The sequence below is a fragment of the Apis florea genome, unplaced genomic scaffold, assembly GCF_048593485.1.
Source record: "Apis florea isolate Af1SG1 unplaced genomic scaffold, ASM4859348v1 contig_2989_pilon, whole genome shotgun sequence".
NCBI classification, from domain to species: Eukaryota; Metazoa; Arthropoda; class Insecta; order Hymenoptera; family Apidae; genus Apis; species Apis florea.
Window position 1 is genome coordinate 297,501 of NW_028256685.1, and position 10,000 is coordinate 307,500.

The following is a 10,000-nucleotide window of genomic DNA, read 5'->3' on the forward strand; positions in this document are numbered from 1 at the left end:
AATTGAGACGCTTTCTCAACGGTAACTCAACGGGCCTCGTAATATCCTCGAAATCCGTTGTCCGTAATCGCGGCTCAAAATCGGCTTCCCTTCCCCTCTCCCCCTCCAAAAAAGAAACCGCTTGCCCAAGGGTGTATAATGACACTAAATTGCCGCTCCTATCCTAGGAGAGACGGGGAAAAAAAAAAAAAAAAAAAAAAAAAAAGAAGGGGAGAGAAAGAGATTGGTTAAGGGCCTGGTATAACCGCTGATACACGTACAGTATCCAGTATCCTGATCCAGTTTGTGAAACGCGTCTCCCGTGAGTTTTCCCGTGCGCACGGCCGGTCGGAATGCAAACGACCTTGGCCATCATCGGTCGCGAGTAGGAAGAGAGACGGCGGCTACCGAAAGGAGAGGAGGCTGAAGGGTCCGGAGCGGATTCGGAAAGGTGAAGGCAAAGGGTCCGCGGAAGCGGCAGGAAATTAAAGTCTGGCGGGCCGCGTAGCCATTAGCAGCCGGCGCCATCGAGGCGACACGCCCCCACGCGGTTCGAGCTTGCACCAACCGAAGACAACGCGCACCCTTCGACCGCGTTGGAGACAAAAGAGCGACGGAGAGAGAGAGAGAGAGAGAGAGAGAGAGAGAGAGAGAGAGAGAGAGGTATCCTCTCTCCAATCACCCCGTGCTGTAACTTCGGGCAAGGTTGCCAGGGTAATAACCACGCTTGCGGTCAACGTCGCAGCGCTTCTTTCCGCTCTTTTTAAAAGAAAGAAATAAAGAAAGAAAATCTGTCTCTCTCTCTCTCTCTCTCTCTCTCTCATCCTCGCCGCCTCTCCATCCTCGTTAGAAGATCGTCCCGTTTCGAAAAAAAATTTCCATCCACTCCATCTCAAACGCTTCCAGGAACGTCGCTTCTCCCTCGTTTCCCTCCACCCCAAAGGGGTGGATCGTACGTACGACCGGGGTGAGAAAAGCGGCGAACAAAGGGGAGGGAGAGGGAGAGGGAGAGGGAGAGTGGTATCTCTCGGCCGGTGGTGTACGAGCCACGCCCTCCTCGAGGTTCGTGAGTGCAGGTTGTAGGTAGGCTACGTATTGATCCGGCGGAACGATATGACAGTGGAGACAACGACGTCTCTCAATTAGCTGCGCTCCTTTCTCCGCCTCTACGTGGCGCGAGAAAAAGTTCGTTCCACTTAGGGAGACGCGGGTCTAGATAGATAGGTCAGATGTTTGGTGTTTGCCCGGGACGACCGAGTTCTCGGCCCCGATCTCGATATCGATTTTTTATCCCGTGGAAAACGGGACGTTTTATTAATCGAGGGCGATATCGGCAGCGAACGAACGAACGAACGAACGAACCGCTCTGTAATTACGCGTAGAACGCGTTTCGTGGCGCCTTCGAGTCGAGGAGAAACTCGCTCGCTCGTCGACGTCTACTTAACTGCTCCTCGTCTTTCGATCGAGCCTTCTTTCCCGATTCTTCTTCGTTTTATATGTTTTATGCATGCCCGTCGACGACGACAGAGGGGCTCGATCGAGGAAAGCGTGAAACGAATACAATTCGAACACGGACGTAGTTCGCGTCGGGTTAACCGTGCTGTCGGCACGATTGAAAGAGAGGCTACGTCGTAGGCTCGGCACAAAGGCCTAGGATCCTTTGTTTTAGCCGCGTGACGTCACGCCCATCCTAGCCAGCTACGACTAATAACGCCCTCGGTTGTGCCGCGCATAAATTAAAACCGAGCCAGCATCTCTCTCTCTCTCTCTCTCTGACCATCTTCCGAGAAGAAGAACGTAACGCGGACCGTCCGACACCGCAAACACCTTCCTTCGTTCCTAGCTCGTCGTAAAGTTCCGGCAACGAGCGAGCGAAAAAGCTTCAGGTCCAGAAGGAAGTTTCGTTCGAACGAGCTCGATCTTCGAATCTTACGATCGAGGACGCGTGTCGAATTCGGGTCTCTGGTGTGACGAATCGAATCCGTTACACATTTCCGAGAACATCCCGATATTTCTACCATCAACTCGAGCCGAGTTTCCACGATTCGAGGAATCGACGACGATTGCGTGTATATGTAAGCGAGAATGGGTGGGTGTTGGAGCAGAAGCCACAGCCACGACAGCTGAGGCGACACGGTTCGCGCAACGAGGGTGCGAACCCGGTTAAAACCGTAGGGGGGTGTCGATCCAACTGGGCGTGTGGCGAACCGCATCCGACGTCTACGTTTCCCTCCACCGCAAATAGAGACCTCTCTCGTTCCAACGAACAAGGAGAAATTTTCGGAGGAGGCGACGTGCTTCGAGGCGACCAAATCAAACACTAGACTGTCTCTTTCTCTGCCACCTGCCTCGGAGCCGCACCTCCGAATCTATCTTCCTCCAAAGAGAAATATACAAATATCCGAGCTCGTAAACCGACCCTTCGTATCGATTTGGAAATACGCGTAAAAAAAAAAGAAAGGAAAAGGGAAGGCCGGCGATAAAAGGGGGGAAAAAACTCTCCTCCGCCCACTAAAAACTGAGCGGCGCAATAAAAACGGAGATATTAAATTAAATCGCAGATTTTCTCGGTATTTAATTGGCGGGACCGCGTATGGGCCGGTTGATCGCTGCGAGCGGAGTCGTTACAGCTCCTCGTCCCTTCGGGATCACGTGACGGGCAGAGATCGGCCGCGATATCTCGTGCCTCGTTTCTAATGCTAATTATTTGTTTATCGGCCTTTGCATGCAACCGCGTGCACGCAACACGATAAAACCGCTTCCCCGAGCCCCTCCCCCCTTTTTCTCGTACGAGATCTCAATTCCTCTTTGGATCAGGCGAGGTGGACACAGTTCTCTGGACGAAGATTCAGACCAGGTATTCCATCCTTGGAAATAAAATCCCGAGGACGGAGGTTCGAATCTCGTCCCGGTCGAGGAAACGAAGAAACGACCAAGAAAGTTAGAGGAAAGTTCTCTCTCCGGATTAATAATCTTATTCATGAAGAGCGGTTCTCGCGCGCGGTTCCCACCACAAGCGGCGCAGCTACCTGTTATCCTCCCCCTCTAAATTATGCTTTTTAATTAAATCCATCCGTGAGAGAGCGCCTCTCTTTTTCGCCCTTTTCGTCCCCGCGTTACGAAACGGCCGTGCCCGAAAAACCTCGTGGCCCGGGGCCAAAACAGGGAGCCAACCCAAATTTATTCGGCTATCGAGCGGAGGCTGCCTCGTCCAACTTCTTCCTCGCCCTTCCTCTCTCCCCCACCGTCGCGTTATCCTCCATTTTCTCACAGAGAACCTTCCTCCTCCCAAATTTCAAATCTTGGGGACCTTGGACTCTGATGATTTCCGGGTACACGTGGAGACCGCGAAGAATAAGAAGGAGGAGGAGGAGGAGGGGGGGGAGGAGGAGGAAGGGGAGGGGAGCGAAGGGCAGGGGCAGAGGAGGCGACGATCGATCTCGATCTCCGGCGAGGAGGAAACGATCGGGGAGGAGAGGGATAACCGGCTACCGAATCATTAGCACTCGTAAATCTGTCATCCTCGGCCGTGGGGAATATTAAGCGGGTAATATTGTGTTACAAGTTTGTTATAATTCGTCGAGTTAACGTCGTTCTAAGGTTCACCCCCTTGTTTCGGCCTCTCCCCCTTTTTCCTTCGCCTCCAGCGATTCGCTTCGTAGCTTCCAGATCCGCTTTCGGAGCCGCTAACTCGACGATAAAAAACGGAATAAAGCTAAGACTCGCTAAGTCCCAACTCTGGCCACTCGATCAATGCGCGCGATATATTTTGATTCGTGAGAGAGAACCTTAATCGTAAAATGTAAAATCGATGTAAAATGTCGTTTAAAATCGAGAAACCGCCACTTTTCCACACATTTCTTTCTTCTTCTTCTTCTTCTTCTTCTTCTTCTATTGTGAACGAAGCACATTTCCACGAAGCAGCAAGCGGCGCTCCTCTTTCATTTCGCTTTTTCATTTTCGAGCGAAGCAATTATCGCTTTTCGGCAAAAATGGCGTGCCTCGTCTTTCAACCGTTACGTCTTCATTAGGGTAATGAGCCGGCGTAAATCTGTTACGGAGGAGCGGCCAAGCCGTTCTGTCGCGCGTGCTCCAGCTTCGAATTATTTTAGCCGGGGGACGGAAGTCGGCGCATTTGCATCGAGTAATTTAGTGGTAATAAAAATTCTGCGGCCAATTAGCGGCCAAGTGTCCCATCTATCCGTCCGATCTAGCCCCTCGGAACGCTTCTAATTTTAAGGAACGAACGTGGACGTACGCGTTTCTCGATCGATCGATTAGACTCATCGCTCTTCGTTCGAGATTGGCGCGATACGTTCGAGACGAAGAAGAAAAGGGAAGCGAGGTGGAAACGAGGGTGAGCAATTGATGGTGTAAGTCGCTCTTTTTCTTCCTCTTTTTGTTCGGGAAACACGCAACCAAAGTGTTTGGAGGGGAAAAACTCCGATGAAAGAATTCGCAGAGTGTCCTTCGATCAAATCATCCTTCCCCTCGTCCACCGCTTTTCGAAGCGCGAAAATGAATTCTCTTTTCACACGAGTCTTCCTCTTATTACATATCAACCCTTTGCGAAGAAAGTGCCGATCCATCGTTACATACCTGCGCGTAATAAATATAAAAACCTTAATGTAATCAAATAAAACACGAGGGGTTAATCCAACGTTGGTCCTACGTCCCCCTCCCAACCAAGAGACTCCAACAAGAAAATTCGTGAACCTGTGTTTAATTTTCGTAAACCCTTGATCGGTGCCTTGATCCGCCTATATATGTGTGTGTGTGTGTGTGTGTGTATTTCAAAGATGGCCGGCCATAACGATAATATTTTCCACGCCATTTGTCCAAACATCTTTCGTCGTCCGTTCTTCTTACTCGACCGACGAGGACGAGGGGGAGGAGGATCGTAAGTTCGTCGTTATTGTTCGGCCAGGTAGACTCCTCCGATATATTACTCGTCTCCTAGATCCTAGCCTACCGAAAGCTATCATCCTCCTCCCCATCGTCCCTGTATATTTCAAGTTTTATCGTGGTGGCCGGCACGGTGGTCCCGGTCGGCGGCTCTCTTTCAATTACCCACAGTTATAAGTAAATAGCGTCACCGGACGACACAGGCACGAAATCGATACGGACGATAAATTAAACCGAGTATTAGCATTTAAATGATCCCCGGGCGAAAGGATGAAAGGTCTCGATGAAGGCTCGAGAGGGACGAAATCTGCGGGGATACGTCCGTCAAGGACACGAGATGACGCGCGAACATCTGGCTCCGTTCGGATCGTTGTGTCGACGTGTCGATATGCCGTATGATGGATGAACCTTTTCATCTCTAACAGCCCCAGAATTCTCGGTGGAAAAATCGCCATCGAAATCGTTCCTCTCGACTTTCTTCTCGAAATCAAATCGTAATCGTGGAAATTAAATTTGCCACACACCGAGAGCACTCTTCGTTCGTTTTATTTACGAAACGATGGGAAGAGAAGTCGGCTAGTTGGCCGCCGTAATTTACTCGCGGCAGGATTTTACGAGTTGCGCGGAGAGAACGGTACTCGGCGAAATTCGCCAACCGATAAATTTACACCGAGCGGCATACTTCTAACAGTCCAAGTGGTACCACTTTTACGGTGGAAGGTTACATCGAAACCGAGATACACCTGATATATATATATATACACGCACACGAGTTCGTAATTGAGGCTGGAAATCTGCGCGGGGTGCACCTGCGAATATTTACGTTCAATTAAAAACTCGTAAACACCTAACACTGGCTAAATCTAAATGGGATCCGGCGAGGCTAAACTGGCTTCCTCCTTCCTCTCCACTCCGCGACGTCTTCCTGCTCGAAACGCGCTCTCCGACCGACATATCAACCGAGCGTGTCCATGCAGCTCGCGAATCGATGCACCTGTCCTCTCCTTCTCTCTTTCTCAATCTCTTCGAAACGCCTTAACGAACCCGCTTAATCGAACCTAAATCCGTGACATCGTCTTGGAATAAAATCGTTTAAAATATCTTTACACTAATAATAATAAGACTGGAAAATTAAAAGCAAACGGCCGTTCGATAACTCGGCGGACACGCGACGAGGTGAGAAATCGAGCATCCACTCGTGGCCCGGCCGAGGCAATTTAACAGAGAAACTGTGTGTCGGATGGTGTGCGCGCGCATGCGCATCGATGCGTATACGCGGCAACACACGTGCATACCTCTCTCTCTCTCTCTCTCGCTTGTCCAAAGCGTCGTACCCGACGCCGCTACGCCAACAAACCGCCGCTAAATCACCTTTGCCAGGAACCCGTGAACCCGTTCATCTCGTCGATCGCAGGTGTGCCGCCGCTAAAGCGAGGATCCACGCGCAAGAAGGAGAAAACGAAAAAGAAGTAATTCTCCAACCGCTTGCTCGGCTTCGTCGTTGTTGCATCGATTCGAAATTCCGTCCGGAGAAGGTCGCGGATGGTTAATAAACCGGCGTTGTTGGCCAGGGAGAGAGAAAAAGTGGTGGTGGTAGTGGTCACGCCGCGCTTTCTCCGACTATGAGTTATATACGCGTAACGAGCATAGGTATTACAGGCGCGCGAAACGTGGCCAGTTAGAAACCGCTAAACACCGTTTAATTTACCTCGGCCATCTCCGCTCCGCATAACTCATCGTGCTGATTTTCTGCCGAACTTTTTTCCTTTCCTTTTCCTTCCTTTTCTTTTCTTTTTTTTTAATCCAGCCAGATATATTACTTATCCTTCTCGATCATCGACTAAACGCGTAATTGGAACGAGGATGATGAACGCGTAAACTGTAAGCAATCAATAATCCTCGCGATTGAATTGAAAATAGTTTTTCAGCATATAGTATTTTATAAATGACGACGAGCTAGTCGAGTAGTCGCATGGCGTTGATATTTCAGCCGATATGTTATGTTATTTCTTTTCGAGTGTTATTGGCAAAATTTTGGAATTTTATCTTTACTTGGATTTTTTTTTAGAAAAACTATCACGCTGCTAGGGATCGTATATTTATAAACACGACGTCGTTAATCTCCAATTAACGGAGATCGAAGGGATAGAAAATTGACACGCGGACGACGATTATCGATGAAAACGATCCTCGAAATTGGCTCGCGTGTCTTCCGCGAGGAACCGCCGCGAATTTATGGCTTCATCGTATCGTGCTTTCGTATCGTAAATTCGGTGAATACGCAAGCGCGTGCACGAGCGCGCTTTTCCTCGCTTTTTACCTCGCCTCGGCTCGGCTCGGCTCGGCTTAGCTTGGCTTGCGTTGCCGGGATTATGCAAATCGCCACCGTTAACTCGACCGAGCGAGGCAAAGATTATAAAATAACTTTTCAGCTGTCATGTTTCGTTTGTAATGATCACGATTTTCCAGGCGATAGCCGCGCCGCACGAAGCCCGATCGTTTCTCGGTTAAACAGTTGGCTCGGGTTCCACGCCCGGACACGCATTGTCGGCTTGTTATTAAGAAAAAGAAAGAAACGAGGATGAAAGAGGCGGGTAAACACGTGAGCGACAAAACTCTTAGGATCACGTAATAATCCCTCGCCACGATATTTATTTACGTTCGATTTTTTTAAAATATCGCTTCACGAATAGAATTCCTCCTGCTCTTGGCAAAACGTAGTATGATATGCTACGTCGAATGGTTGGATTTTTTTTTTATCTGAAATTAGACTAGGCGATAGAAATATTATTTTCAAATTTTATTAAGTCTTGATGGAATACCGTAATGAAATTAATTCGAACAAAGATGAATTTGATTTTATTGAACAACCGAGGACGCATCTTGCCAATTACTTTATTATTAAAATATTGCACGAAACAACGATGCAGACAAATTTTCTTTCTTCGTACGTAAAATGTTAAAATATAAAACTTTTATACACGTTTTTAATTTACGCGTGAAATCGCGTGGAGTTGATGTTGACTCCATGGATTCTATATCCATTGTCCAAAATTATCCAAGCTCTCTCTCTCTCTCTCTCTATATATATATATATATATATATATACAGATCGATAATATAATTCGCAAAAAAGGGTGTCGATTGCCCCGAGCGAATTGAAAAACCGAGCGATCCGTTTAATTCGAAGAATCGGTGGATCATCAGTTTATCAGATATAGCCGGTATTGAATCAGTCCATTAGAAGCGTGTCTAACCCCTGGCTAACCCTCAGAAATCGCGGATCCACCCTCGATTTCTCCCCCCGACGATTCGGCCCGTAACGGAGAGATCGCTGCAACAGACTGTGACATATTAGGCCACCCCCCCGAGGGCATCATCCCCGTATAAGAGGCCCATAAAGAGGGTGACTCCGCGCCCAGATTTATTGTTTCGCGATTTAGTGGGCGACCGTGGGAGCTGATGCTGCGGTCGCTCTATATTCGGCTCTCTCTCCCCTTCCCTCCTTCCCTTCAACTCGTAAATAAATTATCGTCCATCGAGGATCGAGAACATATATTCTTGGATATATCCAAGAGCAAGAGGTTGGTTGGACGGATGGCAAGAAGATCGCGAGACGACGATCCAGTTTCTTAAAGAGAAAGGCGTTGCTCCTCGCTCCGGGAGCGAGGATTTATGACCGTTTTCCCACGAAAACTTTGGAAACCCCTCCATAAAAATTCATAGTCGTTGTAACAGTCTCCTCGTGTCTTTTCAAAGTGAGCGACGATTGAGCGGAAACGAATATGATCGAAGCGAATTTTTCTTCTTCTTTCCTCCAATAAATAATCGTTCGATCATTCGTCGCAACTTTGGGGACAAACGTGGGATCACGTTTACGCAACGTGAAAGGAGGAGGAGGAGGAGGGATAGGAGCGTGGGCGTCGAAATGCGAATTATCCGGAGGAGAGCGAAACGAAGAAATTCCGGTTTCTCCTCGAGATCTCGTCCGACTACCGCGTTTCGTACGCTTACGCAACGCGTGCGGTTTGGAAATCTGTTCGTTCGAATCGATAATTTTGCTGTCGAGAGCGATACGCGATACGCGTGCAAGATTGATTTTCGCGCACGTTGTTGGACCGGCATCGTTTAATTCATGCCTACGGAGAGGACAGGAGAGCAAATTTTCCATTATCTCTATTATCGACTCATCGATATACGAATCGTAAACATGAACGAGTTTAAAGGAATACCGATAATCAGTCACCACATTGAAAATCACGAATTGAATAATTTCCAATTGTTGTTCTCTTGTTGGAAAGACTCACCCACGATACGTATTTTCTTTTATTAACCGAACTCTCCCTACGTGTTTTACTATCCCCACTCGTATACACATTTCCCGAGGCTCCTTTCCTCTCCAGACGATTCGATATCGTTCGGCATTCCTTCGTAAACTCGGACCAATTATCCCTGCCGTTGCTCAAAACCCGCTCCTTTGCCCCGACGCTAAGAGCACGCGATCGAGGCGCGAACAAGTTCCAACCGGGCCGCGTGTTCACTCGCTAAAGGGAAAATCGAACGAGGCCTGCCGTTTCTCGTGTACCGGAAGCGTTTCACGGAGCCTTGGAAAGGGTCGTTGCTCCCCGTCGTCGAGCTAAAAAATCTCGTGACTGCTTGCTCTTAATCTCGCGAGGAAAGGAGCGAGCGAATTGTTGTCTTCGATCCCTTCTCCCGGACGCGTGGAAAAAAATTCGACGGGGCGTATAATACGAGGCGGCCGATAAATCATCGGGGCCCTCGACGGTTTGGTATTTTGGTTCCGGCTCGGCGGGGGTTTGCCCACCCCCCCCTCCAGGGGGATCCCCGCTGTTGACACGCTTCTCTCTCTCTCTCTCTCTCCCTCTCCTCCTTCTCGAGGTGTTCGCGGAATGCAAGGATTCGTTGTGCGATAACGATCGAGGAAGAGATTTCGTATTCACAATTTCACCGAAATCGTGGGTTAATAGGATCGCTCGTAGTGCACGTAGCTCGCGTTAAGGTGCCTCGAGGTGTCGAGCGGGGATCGAGCATTGTTCGTCTTCTCCCATCGTAACGCCCGGTGAATGATGCTCGCCGCGATGATACGTCACGATAT

At 49.0% G+C, this 10,000-nt stretch overlaps 1 protein-coding gene across 5 annotated transcripts in view; it reads right to left on the reverse strand.

The window, feature by feature from the left end:
- Window positions 1-10,000, reverse strand: part of Sp1 (transcription factor Sp8) — a 65,009-nt gene that overhangs the window by 4,048 nt on the left and 50,961 nt on the right. The window contains exon 1 of one of the 5 annotated variants that reach the window (XM_086907885.1): window positions 6,256-6,896. The exons of the other annotated variants lie outside the window; for them this stretch is intronic. The gene's annotated coding sequence lies outside the window, so the exon portion shown is untranslated. Of the gene's footprint in view, window positions 1-6,255; window positions 6,897-10,000 lie in introns of those variants that run through there. 5 annotated transcript variants of the gene reach the window in all.